The sequence below is a fragment of the Ranitomeya imitator genome, chromosome 8 (genome assembly GCF_032444005.1).
Source record: "Ranitomeya imitator isolate aRanImi1 chromosome 8, aRanImi1.pri, whole genome shotgun sequence".
NCBI classification, from domain to species: domain Eukaryota; kingdom Metazoa; phylum Chordata; class Amphibia; order Anura; family Dendrobatidae; genus Ranitomeya; species Ranitomeya imitator.
Window position 1 is genome coordinate 137380767 of NC_091289.1, and position 17631 is coordinate 137398397.

Below are 17631 nucleotides of genomic sequence, written 5' to 3' on the forward strand. Positions count from 1 at the left end.
ATGAGAAAAAAATTGCAGCATGCTACAGGTGGCTCTGCAAATCATATCACACAGACTATTTGAAGTCTATGGCTGCATGTAAAATACCGGACTGCATTAGTATGTGTGGCACCCCAGAGGTTTGGGTACCACAGTGGTGCTGCCTTCCTCTCAGGGAGGGTAGTACCATGCCTGGAGACAAGTGGGTTCCTTTGGCAGGTAATCTTACACACAACACATTCTAAATCCAGGCCAGAAGGGGGGATGCTCAAAATGCGGTTTTAGGGGAGCATCCCTCAATAAAGATCCTGGTCTGGAGGAGGAGTCAGTTCAGTTGAGTAGAGAGTGGACAGAGACAGGGAAGGAGCAGAGGAGAGATTAGGAGCTCAAGGAGGCTGTGATTGGGCCTCCTGTGAGCCAGAGCGCAGAAACCAGGCACCGGGAGCCTGAGGTTGTGGACAACTGTAAGTTCTACAGCAGAACTGGAGGGCATAGGACTATATGTAAATTGCCCATATAATGCCTGAGGTACAGCAGCAGTTAGAGCCTGGAGTCACCGTGTCTAAGACCCCAAGAGAACAGCTCAATTTGCCTACCGTGCAGGTACTGTCCCAGGACAGGAGAGAGAAAGGGGTACCTTGCCAGCAAGTTACAGGTAGCAAGTGACCAGAAAAACAGCGCATAGTGGAAGGCTCCCAACCTGACCTGCCAAGGGGATTTCTACTTGTTTTCGGGCTGCCTGGACTCCTTCTGCACCTGTTTCAGGTACCCTGGACTGAGGCTGACTGCAACATCAGTAAACCAGGTAAAGCCTGCAACCCTGTGTCCTTCGTTATTTACCGGCAACCCACCATCCTTGCCATACACCTTGGGAGCCCTGAGGACCCCGCTTCACCTGTGGGAAGCGTCACCATCTAGCTGCAACAACATCACCCCAGAGGACCCTTTAAGCAGCGTTGGTCCCCTCTGACCGAGAACCACAGGTGGCGTCAGGAATAAACTTTATTCCAAAATACCCTTTAAAGACCTTTCCCCTTTATTTGAGTGCCCAGGGCACGGACCGGGTCGCTGCCACCGTGACCACCCCTTTAATTCATATACTTGACAAAGGCCAACCCGGCCGAAACGTTATATTTTTCTGATGGCAGAATAAAGACCATTTTGGACACTATTCACCTGGTATGGATGCTGCTCCTTCTCCTCTCTCTGTGACTATGGGTCCGATTGGATCCTTGGACTTCTGAGCGTGCATCCTCTATCTGAGTGCTGGTGGTTGATTTTATTTATACACCCCTTTAATTACGACCGAACCCGGTACAGAGTACCCCAGGCCCTGGCGGGCGCCTCAGATGTCATCCGAGTGCAGTCCGATTTACATGGACACAAACAATGGAGAAGATGGAGAAATTAAGTTCTCCATCTCCACGCCTGTGATATGTTTCTGTCATGCAAGAGAATTGGATCACAGTAAACTGACACTCGGCTCAAAGTCTGATCAGAGTGCCATTACTATAATCAACCAGATTCTCTAGGAAGAGGCAATCATCTCTCAAGTGATCAAGCCCTGAACATGAGGATCTTGCCTCTTTGTTTCTGGGAGATGTGGATGACTCCCCCATATGTCATCCACACCGAGCTGTACCATTCTATTGCCATTGAGATGACGCATCTGAGCATTAGAATGATCTATTTGTCAATTGGGCTGGGACTGCACGGAGATTTCAGCACCACTGTCTGAATGACATGTGCAGGTCACATAATTTCATGAAAATAAATACACTGCTTTGCACTGCAGCTGTAGCACAAATCCATAAAAAGGAGAAGAGGGAGCCATAATTCAACAAAACTTGACAAAATTTTATTTCATTGATCAAAACACAAATATTGAGGTTCTCAGACTTAACACTGGTGAATCAGTGATGACGACGGGCTGGACAAAGCTATTTCTCAGTACAATAAATGTATCAGTCATGCAGAAAATCACATGATGATTGCTCCTAGTAACATATACAACCTCATAATAGGTGCAGGCCTGTGTATATACACATAGAGTTATACTGTTTGTAATAGTACCCACAAATGGACATCTGATGCAGCATTGCACCGATACATCTAATAAAAAGTTCATCAGAGCAGGTAATTACCTAAAACAAAGTCCAACACCACACTGTCTCACTACCCCCAACGCACGTTCCACATTACTTGTTTCCTCAGGGGGCTGTAGCTATACCAGGTCCTATGATGTTTTTATATCCAATCCTTAGGGTCACATGTTCACTTGTTACCAATGATAGCGCGTCATATGCAGCACATGCCCATTGGAGTCAGAGATTCCTATACCCCTCCCCACTAGTCATGTCACGCCGTGCATGCGTGGGCCACGCTGTTTGCATGGTCATAACATGGAGACAGCACGGAAAGTCGGAGTATTAATGGTCATGCGCACTGACTGACATCTATTTAACAGTAGATACAGGGATCCCTTTGTGTATAATTACTACTGTATAGTTCAAATCAGTTGTGTCTTGAAAAGTCTACTAGTAGGTCAGGTCATTTTTTTATATATCCCACGGAATAACTGAAAATGTCACAAGACAGGATATACAATGAGGAAAAATACTACAAAATTAAACAAACATGTTAATAGTCATAAGAACCAAAACAAATACACCAGCGCCCTAATGGTGGAGGGAAAGGAGGTGGCGCGAAAGCGATAAAGCTGCAGACAGAAGCACAGATCCTCTGTGAAAACCCGTAAAAAGTTGGTAAAACAAATATCAAACACTCATACTCCATCGCACTACTCATAAAAGTTGTTAATAGTAAATGTCTGGATAGAACAATTGCCAGAGAAGGAGGTGAACAATCTAATATGTACGGTATTAAAATGGCATGACAAAAAAGTTTGCAATAGCTAGACTTAGAGACTAATCTGTAAGGCTAGCTATTGCAAACTTTTTTGTCACTCCATTTTAATACATATTAGATTGTTCCTTCTCTGGCAATTGTTCTATCCAGACATGTTAGTAGTGGACTGGTGACTAGTCCTTTATACATTTGGTGACTAATAGTGATATTTTAATCCGAGATGACTTTGACACTTTCTTCTGTTGATTGCCGACATATGTTTTGACCAAGGACTTCTACATTCCTCAGCCTATACAGCAAATAAAGTCAGTTTATCAGATCAGAGTCTGGAACAGACCCCTTAATTAATGCAAACCGCACACCATACCCATTCAGATCCCAGACCCCTGAATTAAATCTTACTCTATACAGCAAATTGAATTGAGACATTAGACCAGAGCCTCGCATCTTGGCCTTTGGTCTCAAAGAGTTTTTCAGGATGCAGTTCCTTATGGGGTCCCTCCTCATTGGTGTAGGAGGGGAGTGTGTAGCCATCAAGTGCCGCTTTCCCCTGTAAATTTCCCCTCCTGCAAAAGGAGAGCCACTCTTGTCTGAACCCCTAGTATCACTGGTGTGGCAGCTCAGGTGGATAATGGCAACATGACTGGCTCTCCATAAGCGCGGTGAGGGGAGGCCACTGATCCATGAGTCTCGTTGTGGTCTTCTGGTCTGATGGGTTACGAAAAAGTTTAATGATGGACGTTTTCCTTTAGGAATGTTTGCAATCCTAAAATTCACAGCACATATGTAGATAAAAAGTTATAAATTCTTTATTCAATTTATATAAAAAAAAAACATGTCCTATAAAAAATCACATGTCAGACTGACTCCTTCCTTTGGGAGTGGGTTGCCCATATGTAGTACACCTCAAAAGATTTGAATAGACATGGCACTATCATGAGATTGGGGTGGAGGACTTGCAAGTTTGGTGTGACATGGGTGGAAACCAGGTGATGTGGTGGAGCTCAGATGCAATTCCAAAGATAAGATAAATGGCACTCACCGTCAGCAGTAAAAAGGTAATTTCTTTATTGTACTTCTTTAAACCATCTTGTCCGTGAAGACAGCAGGGAGGAGACAGTAGCGAGTGCGGTGAAATAGGGTGCGTGTCTGTTTCACCGATGCGTGTCTGTTTCACCGCACTCGCTACTCTCCTCCCCTGCTGTCTTCACTGACAAGATGTTTTAAAGAAGCACAATAAAGAATTTACCTATTTACTGCGGACGGTGAGTGCCGCTTATCTTATCTTCGGATTGTGAAAAACATAACGTGATGTTCTAAAATTAGACATCCGCTAAGAAAATTAGAAGAGAAATAGGAGGTGCCGTTGTGAAATAACACATCTTTGTTCTGATATTTTGGTGGAATCTTTCCAGTTTGTAAAGTAGAAAGAATAGATAATTTTGTTTTTATCAAATAGTGCAATGTGGGGTGTTTATAATTGCCTCAGTGTTCTACTATTGTACATTCTGTACACATCACAAACATATTTATTTTACTCCTTTATATAGCGCCATTAATTCCACAGCACTTTACAGACATTCTCATCACTGTCCCTAATGGGGCTCACAATATAACATCTCTACCAATATATTTTTGGAGTGTAGCATGAAACTGGAGTACCCAGAAATAATCTACATAAACGACTTGGAGATTTTGAAAAGAATTGAGAGTCTAGCATCACGATCATGATGAAGTCTTTATTACCAGCGTAAGAGTACAAAACGTCAGTGCAGTGGGATTTGAACCCAGGATCCCAGCACTGCAAGGTTCCAGTGTTACCCTCTGTAGTCCTAGCCTATGGTTAGAAACGGTTCGAGAGACTCCGCAAAGAGTTCAAGTTGTTGACTAGGTAATGTTAATCAAAACAGATTGATCCATCTCCAAGGGGTTAAAATACTGCTTTATAGCGATACAATTAAAACTTCATATCGAAGTGAAAAATAGTAGAAGTACCAACGTGTATCAAATATAAACAAGCATCCTTAATTGTGGCATAAAAGAAAGTAAAGACAGGGTGGGTTATAAATATGGGTTAGTACCCATGAGGACGGAAAACAGGTGTAGACTTAACCCAATCAGTAGCAATATAAAGCACGGCACTCTTGGCTTCTTGGGGGTGCACAAGTTAGGTTTCCAACCCGTCAAGTCAAAGCAATAAATACTTGGCACTCAGACGAACTTTTTGCATGATCAGAAGTGAATAATTCATTTATTTAGTGCATCCAGCTTAATTGTTAAACGTTTTCGGTCTACAAAGACCTTCATCAGAAACAGTTATTGGATTACTGAAATACATATATCAAAATACAAAGAAATGTTGTTAGAATAGGTAACATGATGCACAGTCTCAATATAGGCATATTTATAATATACTTGAGAAAATCAAATACATCAATAGAGAAATGACAAACAACGACTGAGGCGGACTAGGTGGATCCGGCCTGGTGTTCCGTGAGTCGTGAGCCTTGTTCAGGAGATCTATGGACTGTGAACGTGTATAGGAGAAGGATATAAGCAGGTGATGACCTCCAGTCCCAGCTAAGGATTAACAAAGTGGGCCAAGAAATGACCACCCCCACTTAAAAATAAAGGATACTGCAAATAAGGTGAACTCCCAATACGCGGGACCAGGGGGCTAGAGTGCGAGATGAGGTGCCTATAACACAGAAGCAAAAACCATGAGTACATAAAAGGAGCATAAAGAACCACATCAAAAATGCCATAAGACGAGAATAGTGTAGGAGAACTAGTGGTGAAGCCTGAAAGAGCATGCTATATGATAAGACTAGTCCCAGTATGTGACCATCAGGAGCCTGTATAAAGGGAAATCAGATCTACGGATGCAATAGCACAGAGTAGTGTGGACCAGCGACCCTGGCCAGGATAGGCAAGAAATAAAACCAAGCTCAAGAAAATAGGAAGGCCCCCCTCTACTTATTAGAAGTACCTGAATGCCACGAAGAGTAAATGTGGGCCCACAGGGGTGCCAACAAACGGCAGAGTCCGGGAGAATATGGCGCCTGAGTAAAATATAGTACAAGGTGTAATAAAAAGAGTGAGTGGCTTAAGGCAGAAGGGTCCCCAATAGGGCTGCGGCGGTTACCTTAAAGAGCCTGGAGAAGCGGGAGCAGGGCGCTGTGGAAAGGCGAGAAGCTCGCAATGGCACAAGCGCTGTGGACAAGGAAAGCAATAAAGAGGTAACTAGGCAGCAGAAAATGACAGAAGGCAAAGGGATAAGGAGAGGGAGGGGAGGAGAGGACAGAGTGAATAGGACAGTGTAGCAAGGACAGAGCGCTACTGTACCTAAGACCTCCAATGGCACCGGCGCCGAACCGCTAGAGACGCGCACTCCCGGGACTGCTGACCGGCAGAGGCACTTCCTGGTTTAAGTGCCCGCTGCCTGAAGGTCACCTGACGCGCCGCGTCACCAGGTCACATGACCGGCGGGGCCGCGCATGCGTGGAGCAGGGGGAGAGGCCGGGGAGGGGAGCCGGGGAGAGATAGCGCCTGCGCAAAGGAATGAAGTACAATCAATGGAGACAAGAGGAAAAGAGGCCATATAAAGCCAGGGTCGCAGCGCAGAGGATATCAGGCAGGACACCGGATATAAGCAGGGTGCTGGGGTTGATAAGAAGGCAAAACGCATGGTGGACCAGAGAGTCAAAGAGAGAAACAGGTCCATAAAGTGGTGGTCACATCGGAACACTATATAGAGAAAAAGATAATACTCTATATAGAGATGGCATTGTGAGGGAATACTATACCATGTGAGAAAAGGCCAGTGCTCAGTGCGTGGGGTGCAATTAACGGTTCTGAAAAGAAAAGAGCATGAAACAGTTAAAAGCAAGACAAAAACAGGTCAATATACAATGTAATTACAATAAAAACGTACACAGTATCTTTACAAAAAAGCTGATACATCATAGTCCCTATTTAATCCCTTTGGTTCAAGGGTCTGTAAGGTATAAATCCAATATGCTTCCCTTTTCTGGAGCATTTTGGTGCGGTTTTGGCCCCTTCTAGGGATGTCAACCTGTTCAAGGACCTGGAACCGAAGTTGAGCGATATTATGATTTTTGGCGGAGAAATGGAATGGAAGGGGGAGGTGTGTCTTATTACATCGGATCGTAGATTTGTGTTGGGCCACCCTATCTCTCACCGTTTGTGTGGTTTCCCCCACATAGGCCAAGCCGCAAGGGCATTTGATAAGATAGACTACAAATGTCGACTCGCAGGTATAGAAACCCCTTAATGGGAATAGCCTTGCCAGTCTGTGGGTGAAAAACAGAGGGACCCTTTTGTACATTACTGCATTGTAGACAATTTAGGCAAGGGAATGTGCCTCTTCTCTGAGTTTGAAGAAAAACCTGTTTGGGAATCAGGGTACCTGGACCAACATCCGCCTTTACTAACCTATCCTTGAGATTCCTAGCTCGCTTGAAACATGACAGAAATGGCAATTTGAACTCCGCAATGTCAGGATAACTTTTGGTTAGGATATTCCAGTGCCTCCGAATGGTCGACTGTACTAGGCCAGAAAAAGGGTGAAAAGTCGAGACGAATGGGATTCTTTTGGGCTTGTCCTTGGGTTTACTAATTGACATGTAACGTTTAGCCTCTGTCAGTATCCCCTGAGGGTACCCCCTATCAGCAAATTTGTGTTCCATCTCGATGAGTCTGGGTTTTTTTAAATTCTCATCAGAGACTATCCTGTCGACCCTATGGAACTGTGATTTTGGAATAGAGTTCTTAATGGAGGGTGGGTGGCAACTGGTGAAGAATAGGAGGCCATTGCGATCTGTCGGTTTAGTGTATAAATCGATCGCCAAGTGACCCCCCCTCTCCTTATAAATCAAAGTATCCAAAAAGCTAATCCTGTGTGTGTCATGTTGTAAAGAGAATTTTAATTCAGGCCAGATACCATTGATATGTTGATCAAAAGGCAGGAGTGATTCAATTGGACCGTCCCAGATGCAGAATATATCATCGATATATCTCCGCCAAACCTTGCAGTGACTCATAAATAGAGGATGATTGTACACAAAATCTTGTTCAAAAATCGCCATGTACGCTATGGCGTAAGGGGGCGCTACGTTCGCGCCCATCGCGGTGCCTTGCTGTTGGGCATAAAAGGTGTCCTGGAACAAGAAATAATTTTCTTTGAGTACCAGGCCCAATAGGTCGGCACAGAGATGACGGATTTTGATGTCTACTTTGTTATCATGTAGGAGTCTATCGGTAGCTGCTAAGCCTTTCTCGTGGACTATCGATGTATAGAGGCTGTTGACATCCCAGGTTATCAAGAGGGAAGAAGGGGATATGGGGCCCAAAGACTTAATGACCTGAATTAAATCATTAGTATCCAATAAGAAAGAGCGGGTAGTTTTAACTAGTGGTGTGAGAATTTTTTCCAATACCATGGATAAAGGTGACAGAACCGAGTCGGTTAGGGACACAATAGGCCGGCCAGGTGGTTTGACTAGTCTTTTGTGTATTTTAGGCAGGATATAAAATATAGGGGTAATAGGATCCTTTTTAATGAGAAAATCTCTCATTTTTTTGTCAATGGTGCCTGCTTGGAAGTGGAAGTCTACGACGGGTGCGATTTTTTTGATCAGTAGGTTCAGAGGGTTATGTGGTATTATTTTGTATACTGTGGTGTCCCCCAGTTGTCTAAACACCTCCTCAAGATAGTCAGACCTATCCATAATCACCGTTGCCCCGCCCTTATCTGCTGGTTTGATAATTAAGGATTTATCCGATGAAAGTTGATCCAATGAGAGTCTCTCGGCATGTGTGAGATTGGAATGGAACTGGAACCTCCCCCGGTCCATCTCCCTAGTCAATGTGTGGATGTCCCTCTCGACAAGGGAAACGAAAGTTTCCACTGGTGGGTTGGATCGTGGTGGCATGTAGGAGCTAGGAGTCTGTAACCCCAAATCCTGGAGTTCAAGTAGAGTCTTATCCTGCCTGGAGGAATTCAGTACGGCAGGTTGTTCCGAGAAGTGTACACGCAATCTGATGTTGCGATAGAACCTCTGCAGGTCCATGTTGAGTTCAAACGAATTGAACTTATACATAGGGCAAAAGGATAAACCCTTCTGGAGTACAGCCAGTTGATATGTGTCCAGGTTCTTGGAAGAGATGTTAACTACCAGCGGGAGGTCCTTACCTGTGAGCGTGTCGCCATCTGATTTCGGGGTTCCCCGGCGGCATTGGCCCCCCCGCCTCGTTTTCCCTTTGAACGGCCGCGGTTGTTCCCTAAAAAAGAATGGGAGGAAGAAGAATTTGAGGTGCCGGGCCTGCTGTCGATGGAACCAGAAGAGCTTAGCGAGCTGTGACGCCTGGTGGAATGCCGAGTATCTCGCCATTGGTAGACCCGGTTCTGTAAGTAGTCCTCGGTGTCTCTCAGAAATTTGGATCTTTTCCTCTTTTCCAACTCTACTCTGTGTAATCGTAATAATTCCTGATTCTTTGACTTGAGTTCCTGGAATTCTTCTTGAGGTAGGGTACTGGTCAGCTGGCTCTCGATCGCGTTGATTTGGGCATTCACCGTCTCCAGGTTCTTTTGAAGGTAGGACAGGGTTAAGGTCATAAGGTCTGCTGAACATTTGTTTAAAATGTGTTCAAACTTCGTGCAGTAATCTTTATCCACCCTGAAGAAGGTCGGTTGTAAGGGGACCCGCAATCCCCGTGGGATTCTCTGGACACGGAGGTATTCAGCTATTGTAATAATGTGCAATTCTAAGTTAACTGCTCTTCTAGACTCGCGTTCCAAGTCGCGATTCTTGAGTTCTTTAGCAGGAATCTGAAGAAAGTCGCTGGGCGCGGTAACTTTGGAAAGGATTTCCGCCGCCTCTGTTGCATTGAAGGAGAAGGTCTCGCTCGACATCATCCAAGGTGCTCGTGGAAGGAATGAGCATGTAGCAATATAAAGCACGGCACTCTTGGCTTCTTGGGGGTGCACAAGTTAGGTTTCCAACCCGTCAAATCAAAGCAATAAATACTTGGCACTCAGACGAACTTTTTGCATGATCAGAAGTGAATAATTCATTTATTTAGTGCATCCAGCTTAATTGTTAAACGTTTTCGGTCTACAAAGACCTTCATCAGAAACAGTTATTGGATTACTGAAATACATATATCAAAATACAAAGAAATGTTGTTAGAATAGGTAACATGATGCACAGTCTCAATATAGGCATATTTATAATATACTTGAGAAAATCAAATACATCAATAGAGAAATGACAAACAACGACTGAGGCGGACTAGGTGGATCCGGCCTGGTGTTCCGTGAGTCGTGAGCCTTGTTCAGGAGATCTATGGACTGTGAACGTGTATAGGAGAAGGATATAAGCAGGTGATGACCTCCAGTCCCAGCTAAGGATTAACAAAGTGGGCCAAGAAATGACCACCCCCACTTAAAAATAAAGGATACTGCAAATAAGGTGAACTCCCAATACGCGGGACCAGGGGGCTAGAGTGCGAGATGAGGTGCCTATAACACAGAAGCAAAAACCATGAGTACATAAAAGGAGCATAAAGAACCACATCAAAAATGCCATAAGACGAGAATAGTGTAGGAGAACTAGTGGTGAAGCCTGAAAGGGCATGCTATATGATAAGACTAGTCCCAGTATGTGACCATCAGGAGCCTGTATAAAGGGAAATCAGATCTACGGATGCAATAGCACAGAGTAGTGTGGACCAGCGACCCTGGCCAGGATAGGCAAGAAATAAAACCAAGCTCAAGAAAATAAAGCTCAAGAAAATAGGAAGGCCCCCCTCTACTTATTAGAAGTACCTGAATGCCACGAAGAGTAAATGTGGGCCCACAGGGGTGCCAACAAACGGCAGAGTCCGGGAGAATATGGCGCCTGAGTAAAATATAGTACAAGGTGTAATAAAAAGAGTGAGTGGCTTAAGGCAGAAGGGTCCCCAATAGGGCTGCGGCGGTTACCTTAAAGAGCCTGGAGAAGCGGGAGCAGGGCGCTGTGGAAAGGCGAGAAGCTCGCAATGGCACAAGCGCTGTGGACAAGGAAAGCAATAAAGAGGTAACTAGGCAGCAGAAAATGACAGAAGGCAAAGGGATAAGGAGAGGGAGGGGAGGAGAGGACAGAGTGAATAGGACAGTGTAGCAAGGACAGAGCGCTACTGTACCTAAGACCTCCAATGGCACCGGCGCCGAACCGCTAGAGACGCGCACTCCCGGGACTGCTGACCGGCAGAGGCACTTCCGGGTTTAAGTGCCCGCTGCCTGAAGGTCAGCTGACGCGCCGCGTCACCAGGTCACATGACCGGCGGGGCCGCGCATGCATGGAGCAGGGGGAGAGGCCGGGGAGGGGAGCCGGGGAGAGATAGCGCCTGCGCAAAGGAATGAAGTACAATCAATGGAGACAAGAGGAAAAGAGGCCATATAAAGCCAGGGTCGCAGCGCAGAGGATATCAGGCAGGACACCGGATATAAGCAGGGTGCTGGGGTTGATAAGAAGGCAAAACGCATGGTGGACCAGAGAGTCAAAGAGAGAAACAGGTCCATAAAGTGGTGGTCACATCGGAACACTATATAGAGAAAAAGATAATACTCTATATAGAGACGGCATTGTGAGGGAATACTATACCATGTGAGAAAAGGCCAGTGCTCAGTGCGTGGGGTGCAATTAACGGTTCTGAAAAGAAAAGAGCATGAAACAGTTAAAAGCAAGACAAAAACAGGTCAATATACAATGTAATTACAATAAAAACGTACACAGTATCTTTACAAAAAAGCTGATACATCATAGTCCCTATTTAATCCCTTTGGTTCAAGGGTCTGTAAGGTATAAATCCAATATGCTTCCCTTTTCTGGAGCATTTTGGTGCGGTTTTGGCCCCTTCTAGGGATGTCAACCTGTTCAAGGACCTGGAACCGAAGTTGAGCGATATTATGATTTTTGGCGGAGAAATGGAATGGAAGGGGGAGGTGTGTCTTATTACATCGGATCGTAGATTTGTGTTGGGCCACCCTATCTCTCACCGTTTGTGTGGTTTCCCCCACATAGGCCAAGCCTATGCTTAGCTGGGACTGGAGGTCATCACCTGCTTATATCCTTCTCCTATACACGTTCACAGTCCATAGATCTCCTGAACAAGGCTTACGACTCACGGAACACCAGGCCGGATCCACCTAGTCCGCCTCAGTCGTTGTTTGTCATTTCTCTATTGATGTATTTGATTTTCTCAAGTATATTATAAATATGCCTATATTGAGACTGTGCATCATGTTACCTATTCTAACAACATTTCTTTGTATTTTGATATATGTATTTCAGTAATCCCATAACTGTTTCTGATGAAGGTCTTTGTAGACCGAAAACGTTTAACAATTAAGCTGGATGCACTAAATAAATGAATTATTCACTTCTGATCATGCAAAAAGTTCGTCTGAGTGCCAAGTATTTATTGCTTTGATTTGACGGGTTGGAAACCTAACTTGTGCACCCCCAAGAAGCCAAGAGTGCCGTGCTTTATATTGCTACATGCTCATTCCTTCCACGAGCACCTTGGATGATGTCGAGCGAGACCTTCTCCTTCAATGCAACAGAGGCGGCGGAAATCCTTTCCAAAGTTACCGCGCCCAGCGACTTTCTTCAGATTCCTGCTAAAGAACTCAAGAATCGCGACTTGGAACGCGAGTCTAGAAGAGCAGTTAACTTAGAATTGCACATTATTACAATAGCTGAATACCTCCGTGTCCAGAGAATCCCACGGGGATTGCGGGTCCCCTTACAACCGACCTTCTTCAGGGTGGATAAAGATTACTGCACGAAGTTTGAACACATTTTAAACAAATGTTCAGCAGACCTTATTACCTTAACCCTGTCCTACCTTCAAAAGAACCTGGAGACGGTGAATGCCCAAATCAACGCGATCGAGAGCCAGCTGACCAGTACCCTACCTCAAGAAGAATTCCAGGAACTCAAGTCAAAGAATCAGGAATTATTACGATTACACAGAGTAGAGTTGGAAAAGAGGAAAAGATCCAAATTTCTGAGAGACACCGAGGACTACTTACAGAACCGGGTCTACCAATGGCGAGATACTCGGCATTCCACCAGGCGTCACAGCTCGCTAAGCTCTTCTGGTTCCATCGACAGCAGGCCCGGCACCTCAAATTCTTCTTCCTCCCATTCTTTTTTAGGGAACAACCGCGGCCGTTCAAAGGGAAAACGAGGCGGGGGGGCCAATGCCGCCGGGGAACCCCGAAATCAGATGGCGACACGCTCACAGGTAAGGACCTCCCGTTGGTAGTCAACATCTCTTCCAAGAACCTGGACACATATCAACTGGCTGTACTCCAGAAGGGTTTATCCTTTTGCCCTATGTATAAGTTCAATTCGTTTGAACTCAACATGGACCTGCAGAGGTTCTATCGCAACATCAGATTGCGTGTACACTTCTCGGAACAACCTGCCGTACTGAATTCCTCCAGGCAGGATAAGACTCTACTTGAACTCCAGGATTTGGGGTTACGGACTCCTAGCTCCTACATGCCACCACGATCCAACCCACCAGTGGAAACTTTCGTTTCCCTTGTCGAGAGGGACATCCACACATTGACTAGGGAGATGGACCGGGGGAGGTTCCAGTTCCATTCCAATCTCACACATGCCGAGAGACTCTCATTGGATCAACTTTCATCGGATAAATCCTTAATTATCAAACTAGCAGATAAGGGCGGGGCAACGGTGATTATGGATAGGTCTGACTATCTTGAGGAGGTGTTTAGACAACTGGGGGACACCACAGTATACAAAATAATACCACATAACCCTCTGAACCTACTGATCAAAAAAATCGCACCCGTCGTAGACTTCCACTTCCAAGCAGGCACCATTGACAAAAAAATGAGAGATTTTCTCATTAAAAAGGATCCTATTACCCCTATATTTTATATCCTGCCTAAAATACACAAAAGACTAGTCAAACCACCTGGCCGGCCTATTGTGTCCCTAACCGACTCGGTTCTTTCACCTTTATCCATGGTATTGGAAAAAATTCTCACACCACTAGTTAAAACTACCCGCTCTTTCTTATTGGATACTAATGATTTCATTCAGGTCATTAAGTCTTTGGGCCCCATATCCCCTTCTTCCCTCTTGATAACCTGGGATGTCAACAGCCTCTATACATCGATAGTCCACGAGAAAGGCTTAGCAGCTACCGATAGACTCCTACATGATAACAAAGTAGACATCAAAATCCGTCATCTCTGTGCCGACTTATTGGGCCTGGTACTCAAAGAAAATTATTTCTTGTTCCAGGACACCTTTTATGCCCAACAGCAAGGCACCGCGATGGGCGCGAACGTAGCGCCCCCTTACGCCATAGCGTACATGGCGATTTTTGAACAAGATTTTGTGTACAATCATCCTCTATTTATGAGTCACTGCAAGGTTTGGCGGAGATATATCGATGATATATTCTGCATCTGGGACGGTCCAATTGAATCACTCCTGCCTTTTGATCAACATATCAATGGTATCTGGCCTGAATTAAAATTCTCTTTACAACATGACACACACAGGATTAGCTTTTTGGATACTTTGATTTATAAGGAGAGGGGGGGTCACTTGGCGATCGATTTATACACTAAACCGACAGATCGCAATGGCCTCCTATTCTTCACCAGTTGCCACCCACCCTCCATTAAGAACTCTATTCCAAAATCACAGTTCCATAGGGTCGACAGGATAGTCTCTGATGAGAATTTAAAAAAACCCAGACTCATCGAGATGGAACACAAATTTGCTGATAGGGGGTACCCTCAGGGGATACTGACAGAGGCTAAACGTTACATGTCAATTAGTAAACCCAAGGACAAGCCCAAAAGAATCCCATTCGTCTCGACTTTTCACCCTTTTTCTGGCCTAGTACAGTCGACCATTCGGAGGCACTGGAATATCCTAACCAAAAGTTATCCTGACATTGCGGAGTTCAAATTGCCATTTCTGTCATGTTTCAAGCGAGCTAGGAATCTCAAGGATAGGTTAGTAAAGGCGGATGTTGGTCCAGGTACCCTGATTCCCAAACAGGTTTTTCTTCAAACTCAGAGAAGAGGCACATTCCCTTGCCTAAATTGTCTACAATGCAGTAATGTACAAAAGGGTCCCTCTGTTTTTCACCCACAGACTGGCAAGGCTATTCCCATTAAGGGTTTCTATACCTGCGAGTCGACATTTGTAGTCTATCTTATCAAATGCCCTTGCGGCTTGGCCTATGTGGGGGAAACCACACAAACGGTGAGAGATAGGGTGGCCCAACACAAATCTACGATCCGATGTAATAAGACACACCTCCCCCTTCCATTCCATTTCTCCGCCAAAAATCATAATATCGCTCAACTTCGGTTCCAGGTCCTTGAACAGGTTGACATCCCTAGAAGGGGCCAAAACCGCACCAAAATGCTCCAGAAAAGGGAAGCATATTGGATTTATACCTTACAGACCCTTGAACCAAAGGGATTAAATAGGGACTATGATGTATCAGCTTTTTTGTAAAGATACTGTGTACGTTTTTATTGTAATTACATTGTATATTGACCTGTTTTTGTCTTGCTTTTAACTGTTTCATGCTCTTTTCTTTTCAGAACCGTTAATTGCACCCCACGCACTGAGCACTGGCCTTTTCTCACATGGTATAGTATTCCCTCACAATGCCATCTCTATATAGAGTATTATCTTTTTCTCTATATAGTGTTCCGATGTGACCACCACTTTATGGACCTGTTTCTCTCTTTGACTCTCTGGTCCACCATGCGTTTTGCCTTCTTATCAACCCCAGCACCCTGCTTATATCCGGTGTCCTGCCTGATATCCTCTGCGCTGCGACCCTGGCTTTATATGGCCTCTTTTCCTCTTGTCTCCATTGATTGTACTTCATTCCTTTGCGCAGGCGCTATCTCTCCCCGGCTCCCCTCCCCGGCCTCTCCCCCTGCTCCACGCATGCGCGGCCCCGCCGGTCATGTGACCTGGTGACGCGGCGCGTCAGCTGACCTTCAGGCAGCGGGCACTTAAACCCGGAAGTGCCTCTGCCGGTCAGCAGTCCCGGGAGTGCGCGTCTCTAGCGGTTCGGCGCCGGTGCCATTGGAGGTCTTAGGTACAGTAGCGCTCTGTCCTTGCTACACTGTCCTATTCACTCTGTCCTCTCCTCCCCTCCCTCTCCTTATCCCTTTGCCTTCTGTCATTTTCTGCTGCCTAGTTACCTCTTTATTGCTTTCCTTGTCCACAGCGCTTGTGCCATTGCGAGCTTCTCGCCTTTCCACAGCGCCCTGCTCCCGCTTCTCCAGGCTCTTTAAGGTAACCGCCGCAGCCCTATTGGGGACCCTTCTGCCTTAAGCCACTCACTCTTTTTATTACACCTTGTACTATATTTTACTCAGGCGCCATATTCTCCCGGACTCTGCCGTTTGTTGGCACCCCTGTGGGCCCACATTTACTCTTCGTGGCATTCAGGTACTTCTAATAAGTAGAGGGGGGCCTTCCTATTTTCTTGAGCTTTATTTTCTTGAGCTTGGTTTTATTTCTTGCCTATCCTGGCCAGGGTCGCTGGTCCACACTACTCTGTGCTATTGCATCCGTAGATCTGATTTCCCTTTATACAGGCTCCTGATGGTCACATACTGGGACTAGTCTTATCATATAGCATGCCCTTTCAGGCTTCACCACTAGTTCTCCTACACTATTCTCGTCTTATGGCATTTTTGATGTGGTTCTTTATGCTCCTTTTATGTACTCATGGTTTTTGCTTCTGTGTTATAGGCACCTCATCTCGCACTCTAGCCCCCTGGTCCCGCGTATTGGGAGTTCACCTTATTTGCAGTATCCTTTATTTTTAAGTGGGGGTGGTCATTTCTTGGCCCACTTTGTTAATCCTTAGCTGGGACTGGAGGTCATCACCTGCTTATATCCTTCTCCTATACACGTTCACAGTCCATAGATCTCCTGAACAAGGCTCACGACTCACGGAACACCAGGCCGGATCCACCTAGTCCGCCTCAGTCGTTGTTTGTCATTTCTCTATTGATGTATTTGATTTTCTCAAGTATATTATAAATATGCCTATATTGAGACTGTGCATCATGTTACCTATTCTAACAACATTTCTTTGTATTTTGATATATGTATTTCAGTAATCCAATAACTGTTTCTGATGAAGGTCTTTGTAGACCGAAAACGTTTAACAATTAAGCTGGATGCACTAAATAAATGAATTATTCACTTCTGATCATGCAAAAAGTTCGTCTGAGTGCCAAGTATTTAACCCAATCAGTACTCTGATTACACCTATTAACCAAACATTTTCATCAAAACCAAAAATAAAGCATCAGAAATAAAGCCACTATATAAGCATAGAGAGATAATTACTATGGAAGGAGAAGCGCAAAATACGGTAAAACTCTATTATAGGAGATGGATTAGACAATAGGATTGGCTCATATGGGGTGATTGTGTACAGATACAACCACTGTGAAGGTTCAAATAACCCTTAGGAGAAATGCACCAGATGAAAGCTTTCCAATCTAGAATAAAATTCATGTTTAAAAACCTCTCCATGTGCTCTAAGGTGGGATGTTCTTTACGATTTTTTTTAATCAAAATAGTGTCACCTAATAACCCCATATTATTTACATGTACTATTACTATTTATTTACTGTGGGTTATCTGCTCATCATTTTTATTCTAGATTTTGTTTGTTAAT

General features: G+C 44.8%; 3 long non-coding RNA genes across 3 annotated transcripts; 1 reads left to right on the plus strand and 2 right to left on the minus strand.

Annotated features, from left to right (window-relative positions):
• Positions 1 to 5079: 5079 nt before the first annotated feature.
• LOC138647319 (uncharacterized) lies at positions 5080 to 9152 on the minus strand. Its single transcript, XR_011314942.1, has 4 exons — positions 9062 to 9152; positions 6654 to 6701; positions 5486 to 5545; positions 5080 to 5374 (listed from the first exon to the last, which is right to left on the minus strand). It is a non-coding gene; the product is annotated as an uncharacterized lncRNA (long non-coding RNA).
• Positions 9153 to 9697: 545 nt separating this feature from the next.
• LOC138647320 (uncharacterized) lies at positions 9698 to 10770 on the minus strand. The gene is made up of 3 exons (XR_011314943.1): positions 10697 to 10770; positions 10331 to 10390; positions 9698 to 10219 (listed from the first exon to the last, which is right to left on the minus strand). It is a non-coding gene; the product is annotated as an uncharacterized lncRNA (long non-coding RNA).
• Positions 10771 to 13070: 2300 nt separating this feature from the next.
• LOC138647321 (uncharacterized) lies at positions 13071 to 17177 on the plus strand. The gene is made up of 4 exons (XR_011314944.1): positions 13071 to 13161; positions 15521 to 15568; positions 16692 to 16751; positions 16863 to 17177. It is a non-coding gene; the product is annotated as an uncharacterized lncRNA (long non-coding RNA).
• Positions 17178 to 17631: the final 454 nt, after the last annotated feature.